Genomic DNA, 24155 nt, shown 5'->3' with positions numbered 1-24155 from the left:
CCTCCCGCTTCTGAGGCGGACGCTCTAACCACTAGGACACCGGAGTGGTCAGAATGGAATTGTAACAATTACAATGGAAGCAATTTGTATTATGCTTGTTGGGGCATTCCTCACTGATGGCTGTCAGTGACATCATCATGGGAATGTGTAACAGCCACATTTTGTAAGAACAAGGTGTAGTTGGTGAACAATACAGACACTTTTCTGCCATTTCCACTGGCATCATCTCATATGATGTTATTTAAAAAAACTTCCTACAACATACTCACAACATATAAAACCTATATGCAAATCTGATGAAAGCTGCTTGTGTTTCTGAAACACATATTCCATACTGGTGGCAAGAATGTCCAAATCTACATTACAAAAATGAAAACATTACCATCCATCTAGGAGTTGCAAATGTATGAAATCCTCTTGTTGGGTAGTTTTACTAACAGGCTTTACAGCAGGGCCTTCCATTAGATTTAAATGTGGCAGGTAAGTTGACAAAGTAGGGTGGGGGGTTGGGGGGACCTACCCCAATGGGGATAATTCATTTTTTTTTTAAAGTAGCATGGTGTAAAGTAAAAGTAGATGGGCTGATAAGGAATCCACTGAATTTACAGACTAAAGGTTCAGACATTTGTTTTTAAGAGAAAAATGAAAGAAGGAAACAATACAACAGATATTTTAATATGACTTTAATGTTTATTTTCTAGATTTAATTAAGATTATGAATCAGAATCAGTCTCCAACTCCACTGTAAAGTTTATCTATTACTTCTTCTGCTCAGGCACCTGCAAATTAAAACAAAATTGTAATGCTTAAATAAAGTCATATCATCTCAGCACTAGTTACATATGCAGAAGTCATGTTAATCAGCATTATAAAAATGTATGAAATTTTCTTCACTGCACTTGTGCTTCCCTTACTATCGTTAAGCCATGATACAAGATAACTTTGCACTTACTTGTCATTTCTGGCAAGTGGATGGTGCAATCAATTTGCACAAAGATGAATTTATTTCATCCAAATATTTCATGTGAATAAAAATTCCAAATGGAGGCACTTGTCCGATCAGACAAGATATATGCATATTGTAGTTAGCTGGACTCTAGCTCTGATAGTCCTGGGCAATAGGATAAGCTGATTTTGTTATCAGTTTAGAAATGCATCCGCTTTGCAAATACTATGCTTTAAAAGACGAAACTGAATCCAAAATTGATGAAATAAGAGTCATTTGGATTACCTTGTTTTTTATCATTCTGCGTTGGTTGGGTGCATATTTGAGGGTCTCTGATATGGTCTCTTCCATTCCATTTGCCTTTGCTTTGCCATTAGTTTTCAAGCAGGCTTCTGCATGAGTAATACAATGTTTTAAAATAAGTTTCACAACAAAGGATGCATTGCATTTTTCAAAATGCCAGCAATAATCAATGGAATATTTTTAAAACATGTACTTTGAAATGTGTCTCAAGTTACTTTATCAATTCATTTAAAAATCTCTGGCAAGTCACATGAAAAACACAATTTAAATCAAGCCATACTTACTTATCAAAGACTTTCTCATTCACATCCTTTACCTCACACAATAAATATCAGCAACACCAACATTAAATTCACACAATCAGTACAAAACCTAGGTGTTACTCTGGACAGTACTCTCACATTGCACCAACATGTCATGAACATATGCAAGGCTGCGTATCTTGAGCTGAGACGCATCAGCTCCATTCTCAGATATCTTTCAGTTGATGCCACTAAAACACTTGTGTGTTCATTACTGCTTTCAAGACTGGACTATGGTAACTCAGTTCTGTCTGGTTCATCTTAATATCTACTGCAGAGACTTCAAAAAGTTCAAAACATAGCTGCTTGGATCATACTAAGAGTACCACAATCAGAGCACACCTCCCCGCTGCTCTGTACCCAACACTGGCTATCCATTCGATCCAGAATCAAACACAACATTAGTTCTCTGTGCTACGTTTCACTGACAGACTCTAGTCCAACATACCTATCCGACCTCACCTATGTGTACACACAAGCAAGATACTTACACTCCTCTTCCGACAATCATATACTCATTATTCTCACTATGAAAACAAAGTCACATGGACAGCATTCTTTTGCATACCAGGGCCCAGCAACATGGAATGAATTGCCCACTGAACTTAGTCACAAAGACGCAGTGATCCCATTCAAGAGTGCTCTCAAAACTACTTATTTTGACTACAAAAACAAACTTAATGACTTAATAATGTTAACTACCTTAAATATTCTCAGCATGTTTTTTATGTTTTCTAATTTCATGGTGTTTGTTTTTGTAATCATATCATTGTGTATGTTTTTATGTTGTCTAATGTTGCAAAGCGCTTAGAGCTTCTAAAGATTAGGCGCTATACAAAGTCCTCATTATTATTATTATTATATTTAGCTTGGATGAATATTTTTTAAATCAGTGGCCATAACTAAAAAATGGGATTTTGTTTTATGATCATAAAAGTATGTTGGACACCATCCATGATGTACAATGCTGTCTGACATTTCTATGCACCTAAGGTTTCCATCTCAAATATTAAAGCAAAATGCATACCGAATTTGACAGATTGATGAAAATAAAAAAAAGCAATGCTTACCATTTGAAAAGAGGCAATTGTCACTAGAATATTCTATTCAAAATGATATTAATTTTGGACACAGGGGATACCACCCCCATGTTTTCCTGACTCGTGATATGTCGGCCTATTCTGTGCACAGCTTTAAAAGATGTAATGTTTATCCATCGAGCTATAGAAATGAAATACATTTACTGTAGACTGTTTCTGTCAGCAGTTAAGTTGAGTAATTAGGTCAGGTTTATAGCTAGTTTACAAAATTCAATGTAGAATGCCAATAAATGACAAGATGTATTTTTGCAAACTAAAGTGATCTTGAAAAAAGATTAGTAAAGTTTAACATTTTATAAAAAATAAGCTATTATGTGGAAAAGAAACAACAATGAAATAGGATGCAATGTGTTTACGTCTAGTTTTGGAAGGTACCGTCTCTAAGGTACCATCATAATTGTACTGTAGTTTAATGGGTGGAAAGGCCATTGAAAGGTAAGGGCAGTGCGGAGACCATCGAGTATGTTCCAGAATAGCTGAATCTTTGTAGATACATAGATCCATTCGTAACTTAAGTCCGCAAGCGAAACACTGTACTTCGTATCCCAATCCTGACTCGGGTCCGAAGTAGACAAATCCTGTTCTAGCTAAAACATACGAAGAAGGTAATCCTTCCCTATCCGTAGGCCATTTTTGAAACATGTCCAATCGACGGGCACAATCACAATAGTCAGGTAAGAAGACTGGAAAATGGTAGGGTTTGAACTTGGAGTTCTCACTGGATTTCTCACTCGATTCTTGCTGCGGCGAAGTCATCCTTCTGGTGGGTGGCTATCCTCTTACAACCAATGTTTTATACCGACATGTCCATATGGCAAAGTAAAGTGGGTGGGAAGCCGCACTCGCTTCTGCTACACGATTTGATAGACTTTTTCCAAGGGTCGACTGACGATGTGGTGTGTGGGTAAACGTACAATCTTGTTGGGTTGATAGGTGGTCACTATCTCTAGACTGCAAGGCTTCTTTCAATATGCCAAAGTTGACCACTCGACTGGTACGATAATTCAGAGTAAGTCCTTTCACTTTACACTTCGTGTGCACTTCTCCTTGTTTGGCCCAGTATTCGTAGCCGTAATTTTTGGGACCACCACTAACGAAACTTAGAATCTTGTCATCGGGGTGCTTGTCTGTCCAGGCTCCTAAACGGTCTCCTTCGATGTCAGGGTGCTGTTGACTCGGGTGATCGATATAAATGCAACTGTCCATGTCAAAGTACAAGACACGTTCCCCTAACAGTTCTAAAGCTTCGTACAATTTTAAGCGAGCATGAGCTGTCATGTAAGCTGCAATGATGACATTTCCAAAGGGGTCATCTTCTACAAAGTTCAGATCTTCTTCGTAATTCACCAAGATCAAATCCTCACGAACGACGTCCACGTGTTTCATGAATTTGGCTTTGTCGTGAATCATCTGAAAGTAGCGGGAAGGTTCGGTGAAATACTCCGTCTTGGGTAAACACGGTCATTGTGCCATTTTACCCCACAAGCAATTTAACATCACTTTGGCAAACGATCGCCTGCCTTCATTTTTCTCAATGTGATCTGAAGTAATGCCTTCTTGTGCCCAGAATTTCTCTCTGAATGTCTTTTGGTCTTCGGGAGTGTGACACCAGGACAGATAGCCACTGGCTTCTTGCTCAGTTTCAAAAAGGCATCCACGTAGTCTGCGAAAATGCCTTTCTGCGTGGGGTCACCCTTGTGGAATTATTGTGTCTTGGGAAAGTGGCAAATTTCGTACACTTCTAACAGTTGGTATCCCATGTTCAGAGCTTTGAACAATTCTACGCTGACCCATGTCCCCGTCAAGGCCCGTTCTTCCTGGGTGTGATGACAAGGTTGATCTTGGTTGCACGTTTCAGCACAAGTACGGCACAAAGGAAACATAAGTTTGCCTTGGCAATGGCGAGGTAAGATGGGATGGTATAGGTTCGTGGGAGGCAAAACTTTGCACTTGATCAAGCCTTCGTATTGTCGAATGTTTTTTAGGTCGATGTGTTCGGTGAACAATTGTGGGTGCCCTGCAGGAAAGCAACAATATTTGCACACGTAGGGATACAGTGAACACACGTCCAAGTATATGATTTCTTCTCCTTTCTCTTCGTCAGCTTGGTACAGCAAACAGGTGGCATTGGTCCTTCCTCCGTACAAACTATTACTTGGGTTCAGGGGGTCCATGAACTGGTAACTTTCCATGAGGCGTTTAAACTCGGGATCGGTGTTCAAACGGTGATTGTATTTGTGTTCCCACATTTCCACCACTTGGTATCCTTCCTGTTCTAACTTTAGGCGTGGCTGACAAATGGCCTGGTACAAGTCTTCCATGGTTCGTTGTAAGAACTGATTTTTAGTGCCGCGGTCAGGGTAACAGACGGGACATCCGTGAAATAAGCAACCGTTAAACTCGTACATGATCTTGGGGTTTTCTAAGTCCCAGCCATTGACCGAATGCATTCCGATGATCTTTCGCCCTGTCCGTTGCGGGCATGCTGAATCCATTTGTCTTCCTTGTCGCACAAGTAATGCAACCAGCATGGGGCTTTGACCGAGTATTGACGTTTGACATAGTTGGTCGTTTGAGGACTGATGACAGCCACAGTGTTTTCAAGCATGAATCGTTGTCGGTAGACTAAGGAACACGCTTTGGCAATGGTGCAAGCCTCTTTTAAATGATCAACCCCTCCATGTTCCATGAACAGTTCTCGAAATTTTCCACAGCATCGCCGTAAAATGTCCATGTCGGAACGACGATACTTTAGCATTTCTTCCTGAAAGTCGAAAGGGTCGGAGGCGTGAGCCTGGTACCAAGCGTAGAAAGTTTCTCGTTCGGTACGCATGTTGTCAGGGTCGTAATAGTGAGCCTGAGGCAAATGGGGTAGAACGGCGTGTTGATTGGCTTCTGTATTGAAAAAGTGTGGAAAGTATCCTTTAGCCATTTCTGTCATTCCAAACATTTTAGGCATTCGACTCAAAGGCATGGCTAAGTAGCTCATCGAATCTTTAAACTGCACTTGTCCCACTTGCATGAAAATGATTTTGGCTCCGTTCAAAGTGATTTTAGGACGCTCGATGCCACGTTCCGTATAACATCTCAAAAGAAACTGTCCATCATATCCGGAGAAATTGTGAGCCATCACCGTGGCATGACAATGACAATCTCCATAATAATGTTCGATGTCCTCTTGGCTCCACGTCTTGTCGATAGGGTCTAAGACCCATTGTGTGAAATCGGCTAGTATGTTCGGTCCTTGAAAGATTTTTTCACGCCCTCCAGGAATCTTACTGCAGTGAGGGCAATAACTCAAGATAGGTTCTTGAATCACTTCTCGCACGCTCGATGAGCCACGCAGAAATTAGGAATGTGAATACTGATCTCTTGCATGCATTCGAAATCGAAAAAGATGAAATTGCCTTTCTTCTTCTTGTGACCATCCTCTTTCTCTGGTTGGGATTGGTATTTTTGTATGTAGCATTGGTGTTCCAAGTCCACAATGCAGTGACAAATGTGACATTTTTTCTTTCCTGAACATACGTGTGCCTTGGTACTGTTGATACATAGACCTTGTCCACACATTGGGCACAATCTCAGGAGTTGACAAGCACATTTCTTCTGTGAACCTTGCATCTTCAGATGTTGTTGGTAACAGGCAGGGCTGACAAATGTGCGCAGACAAGCAGGACAATGCACTGGTTCTTGCCCTTCGCTCAGACAGGGTTGAGAGGCCAAACATCCTGAGCATTTCGATCCACAATGTTTGTGTTGCTCTCGATTATTATAACCATCATAAGTCACATTTCTCACAGTAATATTTGTATCCCAGGAATCCAGTGATAGTGGTAATGGTATCGAAATGGTCATCGTGATGATAGAGGTGAATGTATTTTCCATCCTTAAAGTCTTTCCCTCGAAACAACAGAGACCCGCGCACTTCTTGAGGGTGCACTTTCAAGGTGTATCGTGGAGCTAGGGCATCTTGCAAATTTTGCATCTCAGGAATGCCACAGGATGTGTCTTTGGACAGGCATGCTTGTTGTAACAGAAGTTCTGCTTCATTTCGTTGTTTGGCTCGGTTCGATTTTCGAATGTTCTCCCAGGCTCTTTTCCATTCTACCGTGTCGTTCTTGTCGGCATAGGTTCATCCCACCACGATGGCTCGGGCTAAACACATGTGGTCTTGAAAATTGTTAATTTGGACAAGACTTGTTTTGGTAATGCGAAGGTTGTTGACCAATAAGGTCTTTCTGCATTGTCCGGTCCCTTGAGGAGGAGAGACGTGGGTCATGTCCAGTGTGGCTTTTCCATCGGTGATGTCAAACTGGTCATTAGATTGTTGCACGTGTTGAATCTTGTCCATGACTTTGGAAGTGGTCAATTCTGCAGGGCTGCTAAACTCGATCCAAACAGGGGATTTCAAGCCGTCATGTTGTATGGAAAGTCTCAAGCGATCATCTTCTTCGGGTTGACATTGTCGCTTGAGTGTGGTGAGCAAAGAATCCCACATGTCGGTGATGAACCCTTTTGCTTTCTCTAACAGTAATTCAGACTTGAAATCTTTAAACTTCACTGTGTATTTGTAAGCCGTAGTTCTAAATTTTCTAGAGGGACGCTTTTCCGTCTCTCGAATGTCATAGTACTTTTCAGGGTTGACTAAGGGTGGTAAACTTTGTTTAGAGGGTTTGGATTCTGGTTCACTCATGTCCTCTTCAAAATCACTGGCATGAATTTGTGCCAAGACTTCAGCCCTAGTACGAGGCGATAGATCATGTTTCTGCCTCTTACTTTCTTCTTCTTTCTTCTCAAATGAATTGGATCATTTCATCTCGATAGCAAAAAGTCAAATGACTAAAGTTTAAACACCATGGATTAATTTATAGTCATAGCAGACCAGCGTATATAAAGGGTATGTGTCTTGTCCTTTCACTATTCATTTCACTCTCAAACTGAGCACAACAATGGAAGAGACTACCAAGATTGAACGTTTCATCAGAGCTTTGCGAGGGGTCATTAGAAAATTCTCTTCAGACCAGCCGAGGGACTACTCTCCTTCCTTTCAAGATAAAAGTCAAGATACTTGCTATATCTGTCAGAAGAAAGGGCATTGGTCTTCAGAGTGTCCAGACCGTCAAAAAAGAAAAAAAAGGGGTTAGAAGAGACAAAAGTCAAGATACCTGTTATTATTGTCAAGAAAAAGGACATTGGTCACCAGACTGCCCAAAAAAGAAACAAGAGGAGTCAGAAGAAGAGAGGGATTCTTCAGAGGAAGAGGAAGAGGAAGAAAACAGACAGGTGAAGAAAAAGAAACAGGAGAAGAAAAGAAGGGAAGAAAGTGAGGAGGAAGAGGAGGAAAAGACTATGACGGTGAAGAAATTAAAAAAACAGAGAGTGAACAATGAGACAGAATAAGTCTATGAATTTTTTAAAGTGCTCTGTTGTGAATTGTGAATTGTAAATATTTATAAAAGAATAAATTAATTATAAAAGGTAAGTGTCTTTGGGTTTTGATTTTAAAATAAGAACCTACACTCACGCACACTCATACACAGACAGGTACTATTGGGTAAAATGTTTTTTTTTAGTTATTGGCAATTGAAAGCCTATCTCTTTTCGAGAGACGTGGATGGCCCTGAAAAGGGCCTTTTTTGGTGTAAGGGGTGAGTTTAAACAATCAACTTTAACTGTCTTAAGCCTTTGCCATGGCCAAGGCCTACTTCTGGACTGCGTACTGTTGATGATGATTTCGTTGAAATCACTAAGGATGGTGCAGTAGGCGTAGTCACAGGGTTGGAGTGTTTAGCTTGGGAAGGTCGTATTCTCTTCGGCCGTAATAAAGAAGTCTGATACATCTGTTTCAGACTTCTTAACTAAAATGTCTAACAGTACCGTGACCGTTTGATTTTGACACCCTTGTTTCTTTGCTGCTGCGTCTTCTTCTTCTTGTTTTTTTCTTACCTCTTCTTCTTGCTGCTGTTGCTGTAGGAGAAAAGCTTGTTCCGCTTCCTTTTGCTGTTGTATAAATTTCTCCAATTCTTCTTTCTGTCTCTGTCTAAAATTTTCCATGTGCGGTAATGAAGGAGAAGGTGACGAAGGTTCAGGAACAAATTCTTGCAAGGTAAAAAAATCCACAAAATCCCAATTCACCTCTTCTGAAAGTAAGTCTGGGTTCCCTTGGGTAGTCTCCACCATCAGTGCACCCAAACTGATCGTTTTCTGAGTTTCCGTCATGTTGAAAAACTGTCGCTTAGATTGACTACGCACAGGCGCTAGCGAATCTATATAGACTATGTGACGTCACAGACTGCTCTCTTCGGATTGGACGTGGGCTGACTGAATTTTGTAACGCGTGTTTGGATTGGTCAACAAACTCAATCCGTTTCAATCCTTCCTCCCCCTATAAATAAGTACAGTTCACTGCATTCCTTCACCTGTTACTCAGCACCCCAACATGTGGACCGATGTACAATCTTCAACGCTTGTGTCTTCGATGATGTTCCGGACGGACATATCAATGTATGTCCGATCCAACTGGACAGTTATCCACAGGACAGACACCAGCCTGTGGATGCGAAGAATCTTATGTGGAGCATCAAGGATGCCTCAAAAGAGTCTTAATCTATGGTCCTGCAGTCAGGCACAGCCTAAGGTCAAGAAGAAGATGTCACAGATGCCCTTTATGTTAAGGGTATATTAACATAAAACCAAAGGCCCTTTTCAGGGCCATTCCTATCTCTCGAAAAGATCTTGACTTTCAATTGCCTACCCCTTTTTTTATTTTTTTGTTTAAAAAAATAATAAAAAAATAGAGACCCCTCCCTGTTTCAATTTTCGCCTGTTCCATTTTCATAGACCCATCAGGTCGGGACCTTATTAAAATAGGGTCCCGACCCTGTTCCATTTCCCCTAGTCCCAAGACAGTCCCACGATTTATTCCCCATGTTCAATTTCCCTTGTCCCTAGAGTGAATAGTTTTTTTTCTTTCTCCCATGTTAAATTCCCCTTGTCCCTAGAATGGATATTTTTTTTTTTTCTCCCATGTTAAATTACATAGTCCCCAGAGTGGATATACCCTTTTTAACATGGAAGTTCCCTAGTCCCTAGACCGTCCCTATTCACTACTACCATTGTCATTACCAGCCTGAAACCAAATTTAATGCCATTTGTATAAATTCATTTCAAATAAATATTATGATATAGTTGAAGTGTAAAGTCAAGCAAGTATTCTGTTTGCAGATTTTACATTTTAGATATTATAGTAAAGTCATATTTTCTCTTGTTTAGTAAACTTTATTGCAACTGGTTCCAAAATAGTAAATCTTATTTAATGTTCATTCACCAGAATAGGTATTAATACAATCCCGAATTAACTGTATAGTACTAAAATATACCCTGATCTTGTGTGAGATTGTAATATACAGAACTATAACTCAAGACAACAATAATATATTGAATTTATATTGTATCAAGACTGTCATGGTTATGAACTCCAACTTTATTCAGGTTTTTTCATAATAAATGATCATCTTGTGCTATGGTTGAAAAGAAATCAAAGTTCAGTTTAACTCCATTCTCTCCACATTTGTAAGTTGTTAAGAGGCATACTCATCCTCAGTGTTATAGTAAAATGTAATCTTATTTGGATCAATCTTGGTGGTGTAATATATGAATGGAGAAAGAATATTATCATCCAGATTAAAATATGTTTTATTCAGACTCTACTAAAATTTTTAGTTGGATATGGGTTACGGAGCCTGATGTGTACGAACAAAGCAATGTGTACCATGACCTTTTTAATTTAACATTTTAAACTCCTGCAGAAGAAAGAGATTTTTTAGATCCATTAATCTGTATTAACAAAAACATTTCTTCAGTATGATTTTCAATTACTTAGTATTGACAAAACTCATATTTTAAAGTTGTTGTTTTTTTGTGTTTGGTTTGGCCTTTTATGGTAAACCAACACAAGTAAGTTATTTAGTGCCAAGGCACTTTAAGTATAGTGCCTTGCCCAAGGACACACCATGGTAGCTAACCCAGGTTGGTCTGATGGTAGAATTTGAACCTACCTTATTTCACAGGTCCAGAAAGCTAACCACTGAGCCACTACAGCTCCCCATCTTATAGTGGAATGCTGGTATACTTTATGATCAAGAAGGATGGGTTGGGGTATGCATGTTGCATCTGAAAAAAGTGATGGAATTTTTGTTTACATAATATTTTAGTCATACAATATGAATCATTTTCTATAGATTTAAGATGTATCAGATCAAGTTAAGAAAAATCATATATTCTGTTTCCTGGGAATGTACTAAAATTCACTGTTATTGTTTGATTTTTTGGTAGTAAGCTTACTTGGTATTTTTTTCTTTTTAACTTGAATACCTAATTTGTTAACATCCTATTCTAAATCTTCAGAGTTCTGTCTATTAAGTGACAACTGTTGATACATGTAGGGAAGTTTTTGTTTATATCTTTTGATTTTTGTGATTCTGGAAGTTGCAGTATTTGTTGTTGTATTATAACCATTTCAGTAATTTAATGAATGCAGAGTATACTGCTCTATAAATGAAATTTAAGTGAAAATAATGTAAAAGTATGTTTCACTGCAAATATAAATTGTTTAAAATAATATATCATTTATCATATGACTATTCAATTGTGGTAACTAGTATTCCATCCAATATCTATATATTAAAATATGTCTTTTCATACAGCTGGTGATCATTTAGATACAAGTCCAATTGAACATAATCAAATTATCAATGCAGGTGTTTTTATTAGTAGTAGTATTGCAAGTATAAGTGTTAGTATTAAGATTTCATATACAGGTATGATAAGTGTATCATAATGTTTAAATGATGCTCCTTGTTACAACATAAAATATGTTCATTGAAACAAATGGTTCACTGGTAAATTGGCAGCAAAGGTCTTCACTGAATTATGTTGCATAAACTATTTTACAATAAAACATATATGATGCATCTCAATTATGATGAATGTGAGGAGGAGGATTAATAATAATGCAATTTAAGTTATCTTCATAACATAAGTTCTAGCAGATGTGTAATTTTTATGTGGTTCATCATCAGTTTGAAACTGGTCTGTGATTTCTGGATCTGGACATACCTGGTCCCCTGCTGTTGTGCTGCTATGGTCTTTACAGTTCATTAGGATATCAGTTACACTTGGTTTACATTTAGAACCCCATGGGATGGAATGCCCAGTTTGAAACTGAGAGAATGGTTAATTATCCATAATATAACTCCTGCAGTTATTATTAGGTTTGATATCAAGGTCTTTCTTTAAAAGCTTTTCAACTCAGGTTCTGTTCTACCATACAGATAAATAAAGTCAAATTCAAGGCTTTCAGATTTGTCCAGTTTGTTTCATGTGTTGCGGCAGACAGACTGTATATTGCCACTGTACCATATAAATATCAGTGCTTAGTCTGCTCTCAGTTGCTGTGGTTTGATTAGTTACAAGTGTCATCACATGTGACTAATTATTGACCAATGTAATGAAACTTGTATAATTAGAAGGCTGTATTTAAAAACTCTAAAGATCTTAAAAAGAAAATTGGATCGGGGTAAGTAAAACCTTTTACTTTGACCATTTGGCTAGAAAATAATTTTCAATAAGTTTAAATTGGATAATAGTAATATAATAATTAATTACACAAATCAGAATAAAAGCTATTTGCATATCCCCTTACAGCTGTTGCTTTTTCATAGTACTAAGTAGAATAAAGTATAGTTAAGACAGATAGCTTTAAGCTAGAATTAAACTCAAATAAATTGCAAGAAATCAAAACAAACCCAGGATTAAAACTAAAGAAATATCCCGTCATATATACCTTACATCAAATAAAGAAACTCAAGATGGATAACAACAAAATTAATGTCACATCATCAAATAGTTATCTCAGCTGCCTGGACAACCTAAAGGCAGATAAACTAAGGCAAACTTACTCCGAAGCAGTCTCATCCCCCCTAAGAGAAAAACGACAGATACAGTTCTTAACGCCAATTTTCAACTCGACCCCAACTGACTCGATGAGTAGACTCTACCTGTCACCAAGCGTAAACGAGAATGTGGACAATCTACCGAGTAACCGCAAAACTACATCCGACATGAGTACCCAAACTGAGGAACAATACTCAACAAGCACAAAAACAACCCAGACCACGCTGGTTAAAAACACTAGCAGCCAGGGGACTCAAACTGAGAACCTACTAGATGAAACAGAACGCCCTCACCCTACCACAAATAAAGCAGTCACACACGACTCAACAAAAGGTAAGAATAATAGGAAAACCAAATCCCAAATACCAGTTAGAAAGAATAAGAAACACACTAACTGTCAGAATACAAGACCCAGCAAGCCGGTTATGGACAACGAAACAAAGTCAGCTAAAGAGACAAACACCAGGGGAAAAAAGACCAGTCTGCAAAATATCCAAAACAAGAAACACCCTGCTGAACTGACTCTCTTCGTCAAGGGAGTAAATTCCAAAATAACGAAGTTAGCCTTTAAAACCATAGCATGGCAACTGAACAAACATCACCAAGGAGAATTCACGCTTAAAAGCACTAGAGACAACTTGCTGATAATCAAATGCACCACTGAACAACAGATTGCCAAATATATGGAAATTGAAAGAATAGACCAAATAAATGTTCAGGTCACTAGACACAACAGAACAAAACAACACATAGACCCAAACCCCCCAAAAACACACAACAAAGGAGTCATATACGTATCAACTCAAAATAAAACCAATGAAATAGTAGACTACATAAGGAGTAAAGGACAGGAAGTAGAGAAAGCAATCCGCCTAAAAACAAGAAGGGGAAAGGATAGCACTGCAGTGGTACTCTTTTTTAAGGGCGCCACCCCAGAAACTATCAAAATAGCTGAAAAACTCAAGGCTAAAAAAATTTTTGCTTTCAAAAACAAACCACGGTTCTGTGGCAACTGCAAAAATTGGGGGCATTACTCTAAGAGTTGCGGAAACCTATTCCGGTGCAATCAATGTGGTCTTCACCACCCAGACCGGAAAACATGTAGCGCCACCAATCAGCACTGCGCTAACTGTAGTGGTAACCACAAACCAAACCACGCAGAATGCCCCAGGGCTCTTAGAGAAGCCCTAATAGTCGAATATATGATCTCCCATGGGGTAAACTATAAGCAGGCCAAAACAAAAATCAGGATACCAAAAACAAAATAAATAGGTAGCACCCTCACTGGTAGGAAACACGCATAAAACGAAAACAACAGTAAATTAAACAAACTATTAAGACTTTTTGCACTAGAGATGGATTCCAGAGCAGAAATCAAAATATGGCAATGGAATGCACGCGGCCTTAGGGCCCACGCTGACCAACTAAATAACAAAATACTTGAACAGGAAAGAAAACCAGATGTTATATGCATACAGGAAACCCACCTAAATTATACCTCACGTATCCCAAACATCATAGGCTACAACACCAAATACCTAAAGCATCGATCCCCCACAGCAAGAGGAGGGGGGTTAGCAACCTTTGTTAGAGATGGAATTACATCAGAAATGCATAAATTAACAGATAGTAGACCGCCCAATGACTTCGAAATACAGATAGTCAAAATAACCGCTCAAACTAAGCAGGTACTAATCGTTAACCTCTATGAAACAAATCAGCAGCGCAATTTAAGTGCAGACGAAACAATCAAAATGATTAAAGACTGTGGAGAATGGGTGGTAATATGCGGGGACTTCAATGCGCACAATGAACTATGGGGGAGTCAAAAGACGGACATTAAAGGAAAAATTTTAGAAAAATGGGCACAAAAATGCAACTTAGTTTTTCTAAACAACGGAATGCACACCCGGATAGATGACAGAACAGGCCACACATCAGCAATAGACCTATCTCTATGCACACCAAGATTAACAGGCATTTCTGATTGGCAAGTTGATGAAAGCGACCCTATGGGAAGTGACCATTACCTTATAAATATAGAAATACAAATTAGAATACCTCAAAATAAAGCGTCCTTCACACCAAGATGGAAATACGAACAGGCCAACTGGATTAGGTTCAAACAGATAGGTGACTCAATCGACCCAGAAACCATATATCACCGGGACATTGACACCTTTAATGACAAATTAATAGAAACCATTAACACAATGACCCAAGAAACAATTCCTAAAACTAAAGGAGTAGCACCCAAACCCACGGTGCCCTGGTGGAATAATGAATGTAAAATAGCAATTAAAGAGAAAAAAAGAGCTCTAAACAAATTCAAAAGAACTAAAAATAATAGGGACTTTAACTACTACAAGGAAAAGGAAAAAACTGCCAAACAAACTATTATGATAGCTAAACAAAACTCATGGAGAGAATTCTGCTCAAAACTAGATATTAACACAAAATCGAAGGAGGTGTGGTAAAGAATTAAAAAAATGAGAGGCAAAACTAAATCAATAACCCCCAACATACCTGGACAAAACAACAAACATAAGGCAGAATTATTCGCAAACTATTTCGCCAACATGTGTAGCAATACCAACTTAGAGGATAAGTTTAAAAATCATAAAAGGCAATTTGAGGAAAGCAACTCTGACAACATAAAGGAAGCAGGAAATAATGACGGCCCACTAAACCTTCCGTTTACAGAAGCCGAATGGAGAAAGGCCCTCGCCGGCAAAAAGACCACATCCCCCGGGGAGGATACTTTGGGGTATGAAATGTACAAGAACCTACCCAAAAAACTTGTCACAATTGCACTTAACCTCATTAATAAAATATGGGAAACCGGTACCATACCTATAAGATGGAAAAAGGCAGTAGTGGTCCCGATTCTTAAGCCTGGAAAACCCTCAAGCGATATAAAATCATACAGGCCCATATCACTAACAGACAATATATGTAAAATAATGGAAACTATGGTAAACAACAGGCTGAAATACCATTTAGAAAGCAAAGGACTACTAGCTAATACACAGAGCGGGTTTCGCAACTACCGAAGCACAATAGACCAACTCATGAGACTAGAAACCGCTGTCAAATTAGCATCTAGAGAAAAATTTTAAAAATCCAGATATGTTACAGCCATCTTCTTAGACATGGAAAAAGCATATGATCTAATGTGGACTAAGGGACTGATAAGTAAACTTAAACCATACGGAATAACTGGCAATATATACAAATTTATTGCTAACTTCCTAACCGATAGAAAGATACAAGTCAGACTAGGACAAGACTACTCCGAACGATACAAACTGGAAAATGGCACGCCACAATGAAGCGTAATCAGCCCAACTTTATTTAATATAATGATAAACAACCTGGAAACAGCGGTAAAACCCAACCACCTTGACTTATCCCAATTCGCCGATGACAGCGCCGTATGGAAAACTGGCAACCCAGCCAGCAGAGAAACGACCAAGCACTTACAAAAAGGACTAAACGATATAGGAAATTGGACAGATAAATGGGGATTTAAATTGTCACCTCTAAAAACAGTAGGCATAGTTTTCAATCCGGGAGGTGGCCACCCCCCACCCACTCCAAACTTAACCCTAAAGGGGGTACCCATCAAATTCGAAAAACAAGCGACACTCCTAGGTATGGTATTCGACCACGAACTCACGTGGGCAGCTCATATCCAAGAACTCGTAACGAAGTGCAAACGAGACATCAACCTCCACAGAAACCTCAGAGGGGTGAATTGGGGGGTTGATCAAAAAAACACTCGTTACCCTATATCGAGCACTTATAAGAGCAAAATTGGACTACGGTTGCCAGGTATATGGAGCGGCGAACGCCACGTTACTAAAGAAACTAGACACAGTCCAAAGCGCTAAGGGTATGCACCGGCGTCCTAAATGGTACCCCCACACAAGATATCTTAATAATAGTAGGAGAACCCCCACTAGACCTAAGGCGGAAGGAATTGATGCTGCGATACTCGACTCGAATATCAATACACCAACCCAACCACCTCACGCTACAAGCCCTCTTAGCATGCGACAAACCATTCGATACAAAAGGAAAAAATAAAAAAATACCTAGTGGGAAAATAATTATAGAATTAAAAAGGAAATTTCAAATCGCAAATATCAACCCAGAAAAAATAAGGTACTACCCAGACCCCCCGTGGACCTGTCCCACACCACAAATAGATCTTAGCTTACGTAAACTAGGACAAAAACAAAATGACCCGATAGGACTAAGAGCATCAATACTAACGTACATTGACAACAAATACGAGACATACACGCAAATCTTCGCAGATGGATCAAAAACCAAAAATCCAAATAAAACTGCAGCAGGGATAGTGATCCCAAAATTAGATGTCGCCGTTGGAAAAAGACTCCCAGACCAATGCGCTATATACACGGTAGAATTCATGGCAATACTAATGGCATTAACATACGTCAAAACATACCCCACAACTAAAGCAGTCATTCTAAGCGACTCTTACAGTGTACTACAATCGTTAGCAACAGACCAATCCAAGAGCAGACCTAATATGATTAATCATGCAAGATCGCTACTTAAAGAGATTGAAAAAAACAACAAACACGTTGAATTCGTATGGATACCCTCTCACATCCATAATCCCAGGCAATGACAAAGCAGATGCAGAAGCAAAAAACGCCACAAACGAACCAAAAGCCCAAAATATAGCATACAGCGTCACTGAAATCAATAACATGGGACAAGATCAATGACATGTGGCAAGAGCTATGGGAAAAATCGGATGCAAACAGTCTAATACACACGATGATGAAAAAAGTAAGTAGAAAAGTCGAAAGTCCGACCTTCAAAAATCCATACGATATAACAATAATAAATAGAATAAGAACAGGTAAAACACTATTGGCAGGATGCGCAGGGAAACACATAAAAAGGGGACCAACCGAAAACTGCCCCTACTGCCCAACTCCAGAAACAATCGCACACTTAATAAATATATGCCCCAAATACAACCAGGAAAGGGCCGAACTAAAATCTCAACAGGAACAAATAGGAGAACGGTGGACATACCCGGAGTTACTTGTGGCAAAAAACAATAACATAGGAATGACCTATAATAACATCATGACATTCATTAACAAAATAGGCAAAAGGGGACAAATCTAAACCGAATGAAGGGTTGGGTATAAAGAGAGACCATGTAAAGAAATTAAAACCAATAAACCTAAAAGATCGAACCAAAAAAGAAAAAAACCAATCAAAATATTACAAATCACTGTTTGGGAATTGTGACGGCCGGCTCGGGCTAGTGGGTTCACAGACTGACACCGCCGCTCATAACCCGAACAATAAAAACCAGATAAGGACGAATATTACAAAATCACTGTTTCGGAATTATAACGGCATGCTAGGTCCCGTAGGATCAAAAAAAAATAAAAAAAATATAAAAAAATAAAAATAAAAAAAATATACATTAAAATAAATCACAAATAGCTAAGCTAAACAAAAATAACAGGTAAATAGCCAAGTGGTCAAAGCGAAGGGAAACAAAGGCAATCAAACCACCTCCCTCGAAGAAAACATCTCACGGCGAACATGGCAGTATCAAAAGGACGAGAAGACCAAAATAGAAACGGACACGGGATAAGGCAGAAAGAGCTGAAATAAAGAAGAGCAGGAAAAGGCACAGGATGAAGTTAAACGTCCTAAGGCAGTAAAAGAAGAAAGAACAGGACACTTGCAGACCTTGGGGAATGAAGGCAGAAACAATGAAAAGAGTATGCCTCAAATAATCAAACCACCCCCACCCCCCAGTATGAAAAGAATTGCCTTCCCGAAATCAAACAAAAGAAATAAGGCCACCCCCCCCCCCACATCTACTTATAAGTGTGAATGAGAAAGTGAGCGTGAATGTGTGTTGTCGGGATATGTGGGAAAAGCAGAAAAACGAACAAAAATGTCTATAGCCATCACACAAATATAGCATACACACTCCCTACCCACCTTTTTTTTCTTTTCTTTTCTTTTTTTTTTTCTTTTTTACAAACAAATTTTACCACATAGGGCTTTCATTCTGACCCACGAAAGCCCTCTTTTGACCAACAACTTACTGGCCCTGAAACACACTGATTGGTTTAAAGCCACACGTACGAAATACTTAACCAAATTGAGATCTCCAAAACAAAATAAAGGGCTACTAAAAGCCTACTAGATGTGAAAAAATTTTCGGAAAATTCAAGTACGCAAAGTACACAAAATTTAATAGACCTTACAAAAGATAGGAAAATTCACAACTCAGGAATATCTGAAGCGTATGTGACAATCACATGTTTGGCAAGATAGTACAGGAATAGCCCAATAAATATAGGGAACTGGGCATTGATTGCAACGAAAATTTCATAATACTGCTGCTGGTGTGCTTCGGTTACTGCCTGAAATGAGAGAGGAAGGAGATGCAGGATGCAGAAACAGACCACCAACGGAGTACAACGATGGAGAAGGTTGCAGCGATGAGAGCCTGGGCGGGACCTTTTGGGGCACCTGGGCTTCGGCTTGCTTGCTTGGGGGCATTGTATAAGTTAATCACTAAATTCAAAAAGTACACAAACGTGTACAAACTAAACAGTCGCACATACCGAAAGGTGCACGTGACTTTAATCCAATGAATGAATGAAATGTGTGCTAGAGGGTAGGGTTAGCAGTTATACTCCCAATTATGTTTGTGATGAGCAAAAGCAGCTGCACAAATTTGAGCTTTTAGTTTGGTTCTGGTAGGGTCAAAGGATGCAGGTACATTTTACATTCATTTTTTACTAGAAATAGCTATTTTCAATATTTTTCTGTGACAAGGCAACTAAAAGAATCAGTATGTGCCTTATGCATGAATAAAGTTCACTAGTACTATAACAAATTAGCATACTTTTCATCACCCCTCTACCATCAAGATTTTTTTATATTTACCTCTGTAGCAGACACAAATAAAAGTCGGCAGCTCATTTGCAGACTAAGTTACGCATATGATCTCCAATGCTCATCTAACTGTGACAGGCAGTCACCAACAAGCCAACCTATTTCCATGCCTAACTCAAAGTAAATCTGAACCACATTATAGATTTAGCTTATGTGTAAATTTATAAATGCTAGGCTTGTGATAATTAGGTTCATGCCTTCTACCTTAAAAATTAGAGGGATGTCAAAATACGAAACTATCCAGTGAGACCTATGATGTTAATTTTAATCCCTATGGGATTTGTGACATAAAAAACCCAAATGCTTTATGTATTAAAAGGTAACTAATGGGGGCAGGATCTGCAGTGAATCAATGGTTAGTATGCTAGACTCCTGATAAAAATGTTTGTGTTAAAATCCTGTTATCAAGTCAACCAGGTTACCTACTGCAATGTACCCTTGCCTTACTCCAATTCCCTCAGTACTCAGTAAACAACTAGTGTTGCTGTACATAACAAAACCAGTCCATATTGATTTTACATATTTTACTAAATCCTGACAAAAATAATTCTCTAAATAAAGAATGATTAATATGTGATGGTCTCACATGTAATCAAACTCTTCCAAGCTTTTAATGATATGAACCGATTTATCAATGTTTATCAAATTTGCATGAAAAACTATTTCTTATTTGTCATCAAATATGTTCAATGTTTTGATCATATAAGCATTTCTGCTACATTAGATCAAAATAATCTTTTTGTCAGAAATAGAGCCCTTATAGTATTTGCAAGGTCAACCAATCAGATGCAGAATTTGAGTTTAATATGAATGAATATTTTTTTTACAAAATTGCTCTTTTGCTATATCTTGATGAGATAAATCTATTCACCAAGTCTGATGAAATTAATGAGAAATAGTTTTAAGAGCAGTAGCAAGAATGGCTAGTGAGATGTAGAACCACCACATTATATGCATAGATTTTGCTTATAGCCTCAGACATACAAGCAAATAATTAAACAAGTCAGATCTAAATTGGATCATAAACACTGTTGTGCAAATCATAAGAAACTCTGCCAATCAGATGCAAGGTCACTTCACTACCATACCTTTATCACACTCATAATAAGCATCATTGTGAAACTTGACTCTATAAGCCCAATGGCCAAGCATGATCAAACTTGAATCAGCAGTAGTGGTTATAACCTCATGTATTTGTATGCATCTTCACTTCTTCAATCTAGATCTCATTTATATAAGCATGTATTCTACGTTTAGTAAAAACTGCACTACATGTATAAATATTGCATGCAGTGGTAACATACTCAGATGAAAGATCACCTTATTATTATTAATGGTTAACACTCATCAAACTTCAAGGACAACTTAATGATTTTAGCCTATATTGTGGAAGTATGGCTTTTAGGCTGGTTAAAAAACTCAACTAATCTTATACATGATCACATGTATATACTTGGATTTTGCTCATTATTAGATTTATCCAAGATGTTGATTTAAGCCCAAAACCAAGTTTTATATAAACAAATTGATCAGAACTATGGACTCCAAAGTAGCTAATTTCTTACTGTTGAAAGACAGAAGGGGATGTGAAATAAATAACACACTCTGGACCATTACATAAACCCACTTAGCCTTTTGACCAGTTGAGATAAAATATCAACAATAATGTTAAATAAGATTGATAAATTATGTTTTCTCACATTACCTCTAGCCCTTTTCAACATGGATGGTATTTTTCTTCCACATATGTCAGCTCTTAATTAGTGGCCCTTTCCCATCATGAATGTTGTAGGTGAAACTCTCAGAATTAGGCTTTTTAATTTATATCTGTAGAAGAAAAAAACTATTGGTCTGCATATATCAATGTCACCATTTCTGTATTAGATTAAAATACCATATGTGTGTGTGTGTGTGTGTGTGTGTGTGTGTGTGTGTTAATTTTAGAATTTAAGCAAACTTGTCTCCATGTGTTTATTTTAAAACTGATGATGATAACACATAACAGGTTCAATGGATAAAATGTTATTTCTTACTTCTTACAACTGCTCATTATATCTGAATTTACATTCAATGTTTGTTTTAATTAACATATTTGGGATATTGGGCAAATTATTTATTTTGTAGTTTATCATTATATCATTTACCAGTCTTTTATCATTCAAATATGTAATATAGTACCATTATACTGACTTCATATTCTATATGATATCCCAGCAATACATATTAAGCAGATAAGTGCAAATAAAAATGTTCAGAATGTAAAATTTACTCCAAGCTCAAAGAAGATCAGCAAAAGATAATATCCAACAAATTACCAAACAAAAAGCGAAGTTAACGCAGTTACCTTTATTATGACGTCTCCAACACCAACGGTACTGTACAGCTACGTCTTCTGAGTTTTACCGTCATCTTGTCTTTCAAACCAGAATTAATTTCTTGAGCTCTTACAAAATGAAGAAACTTTTAAATACTATAATTTAAGCAGCTTCTTTACATGCCATCAGATAAATTATGGCACAGTGTTATGTCTGTCAGCAAAACGCAACTTCACATTTGGACGGCGCGCTGTGTGGGCATCGCCGACACAGCAACTGACATGAATTCTCTATTAGCAGACAATGATTCGGAATAAATCCTTCGCAAATCTAACATTCTCGATTTTTCATAGTTCCACTTTTCATTGTTGCATCTGTTTGATTGTACAATTGCTAATGATGTTCAATGAATCAACTTCAATTCATCTGCTGTCTGAAATCCCGGTTCAGTTGGTATTTTCTTCCGCGCATGATGCCGTGTAAATAAAAGATACGGTCGACATTCAAAGTGGTTTAGGTTAATTTATTATTTTTCTTTATTAAGGTCATTTGCAGAAAGTGTTTCGCTAGGGTGAGAAAAAAAATATAACAAAAAGAAAACTTTCTTTTCCAACGCTAATACTGTATATATTTCAATTTGTGATTGATGCTATAAATAAAAAAAAATGATAATAAAGCATTTTAGCCCGTGGATTCGGCACGGCACTCGTTTTTGTGGGTTTTTTAAAATGTTGTTAGTGTTGTTTTGGGGTTGTTTTTTGTGTGTGTACCACACTAAAAAACATACCAGGTATTAGGCCTAACGTAGGAAAAGAAATTATCCTCTATTTATTACTATTCTTACTGTCAAATGACGCGAAAGTGATCAAATTGCTATTAAGATTTTGTTTTGTATAACACTTACCGCTCGTTTTCCTCGAGATAAAGCAGCCACTTCAAAATGATTATAAAATCTGTGACAGATGAAAAACGTGGTTTAAATAATTCGTAATCGCCTGCCTTAAAATACTGTAGGAATTTGCTAATGTATTTCATGGCCCTCGTTTGAATAGATACCAACGATCATGTATATCGACCAAATTTTGTATATTCCTGCCCACAATCATGTATTTTGTATTAAACCGTATATTACACGAGCGCTCTGTGGCAAACTCGGGGGGGGGGGGGGGGGTCTCTATTATACCCAGAGGCGTAGCTATGATATTTTGCGCCCGGGGACGAACTATAAAATTGGCGCCCCAGCCCCCTCCCCGTTTAATCACATTTTTGAATATTACCCTTGTTTACTTATTATAATGTAACGTTGTAAGCCTCATTTTGGCGCCCCTGTACCTTGGCGCCCGGGGACATATGTACTCCCCTTCCCCCCCCCCCCCCCCCCCGCTACGCCTCTGATTATACCTGCTGTATCAGTTGAGAAATATATTGAACAGATCAGGCCCCAATACTCTCGCTCTGAAAAACATTAAAATAATTATATGCAGAATATCGGTAGGTCTCCCTCTTGCCGAAAATGTCAGCACCATATATATTTTGCAAGTAATGTAATGGGTATAATAACACACACACACACACACACACACTTTTTTGGGAGTGGGGGGGGGGGGCAACGGACAGATGCCCTCATTTCCCCCAAAAAATAAAAAGTATTTTATATTTGTGTATTTCCCCCTCAGATGTGTTCTACGTTTTATTAAAACAAAATTTTATATAAAAAATTTAGTTTTTAGAATTTTTGATGGGGTATTTATGTTTCCATAGTGTTATCTAAAGGGTTGTTCGTCCGAGTCTGGTTTCCCTCACCTTGCTCGAAGTTCATTCCCTTGAAATGTTTTGTAACCTTTGCTATATGTCGCCTAGGTCTCAGCGTTTGCTATATGTAATGGTGTTATATTGTGTGTATGCTATATTTTCTTTATGTTTGAGACAGCAAGTATAGATCAAATATCTTTCCCAGTTGTATTTCTTCCTTTATGATGTTATATTGTATCTTTTAATTTGTTTTATGGTTTTCTAATTTTGACGATGGAATGGTGTACTATTTAGACTTTGTTTAAAAAAAATAATTTCCTATTTTATTATTCGAGTGATAATATGTGTCGTTCCTCATAATAGTCTTTAAAGATGTTGATAGGTAGGTTACGCTCGATCCAAGGTTCACGCTTCTTTATTCTCTATGTGTTTTTCCTGGGTCGCGTTAGGCCTCCTTTATTTAGTTTATCTGATTATGCTTTATTGAAAGATCCAAACGTATTTA

General features: G+C 38.0%; 1 long non-coding RNA gene across 2 annotated transcripts; it reads right to left on the bottom strand.

Annotated features, from left to right (window-relative positions):
• Nucleotides 1-668: 668 nt before the first annotated feature.
• On the bottom strand, nucleotides 669-22973 carry LOC149793778 (uncharacterized). 2 transcript variants are annotated; one of them, XR_016422589.1, is made up of 5 exons: nucleotides 21928-22973; nucleotides 21289-21410; nucleotides 10709-10823; nucleotides 1232-1338; nucleotides 669-779 (listed from the first exon to the last, which is right to left on the bottom strand). It is a non-coding gene; the product is annotated as an uncharacterized LOC149793778 (long non-coding RNA). The 2 variants fall into 2 exon arrangements; XR_016422588.1 differs by lacking the exon at nucleotides 21928-22973 and having other exon boundaries at nucleotides 21289-21726.
• Nucleotides 22974-24155: the final 1182 nt, after the last annotated feature.

The sequence above is a fragment of the Sinohyriopsis cumingii genome, chromosome 8 (assembly GCF_028554795.1).
Source record: "Sinohyriopsis cumingii isolate HCF-2022 chromosome 8, ASM2855479v2, whole genome shotgun sequence".
In the NCBI taxonomy this organism is placed as follows: Eukaryota; Metazoa; Mollusca; class Bivalvia; order Unionida; family Unionidae; genus Sinohyriopsis; species Sinohyriopsis cumingii.
The sequence above is the reverse complement of the archived record's forward strand: the minus strand, read 5'-3'. Positions and strand labels throughout refer to the sequence as shown.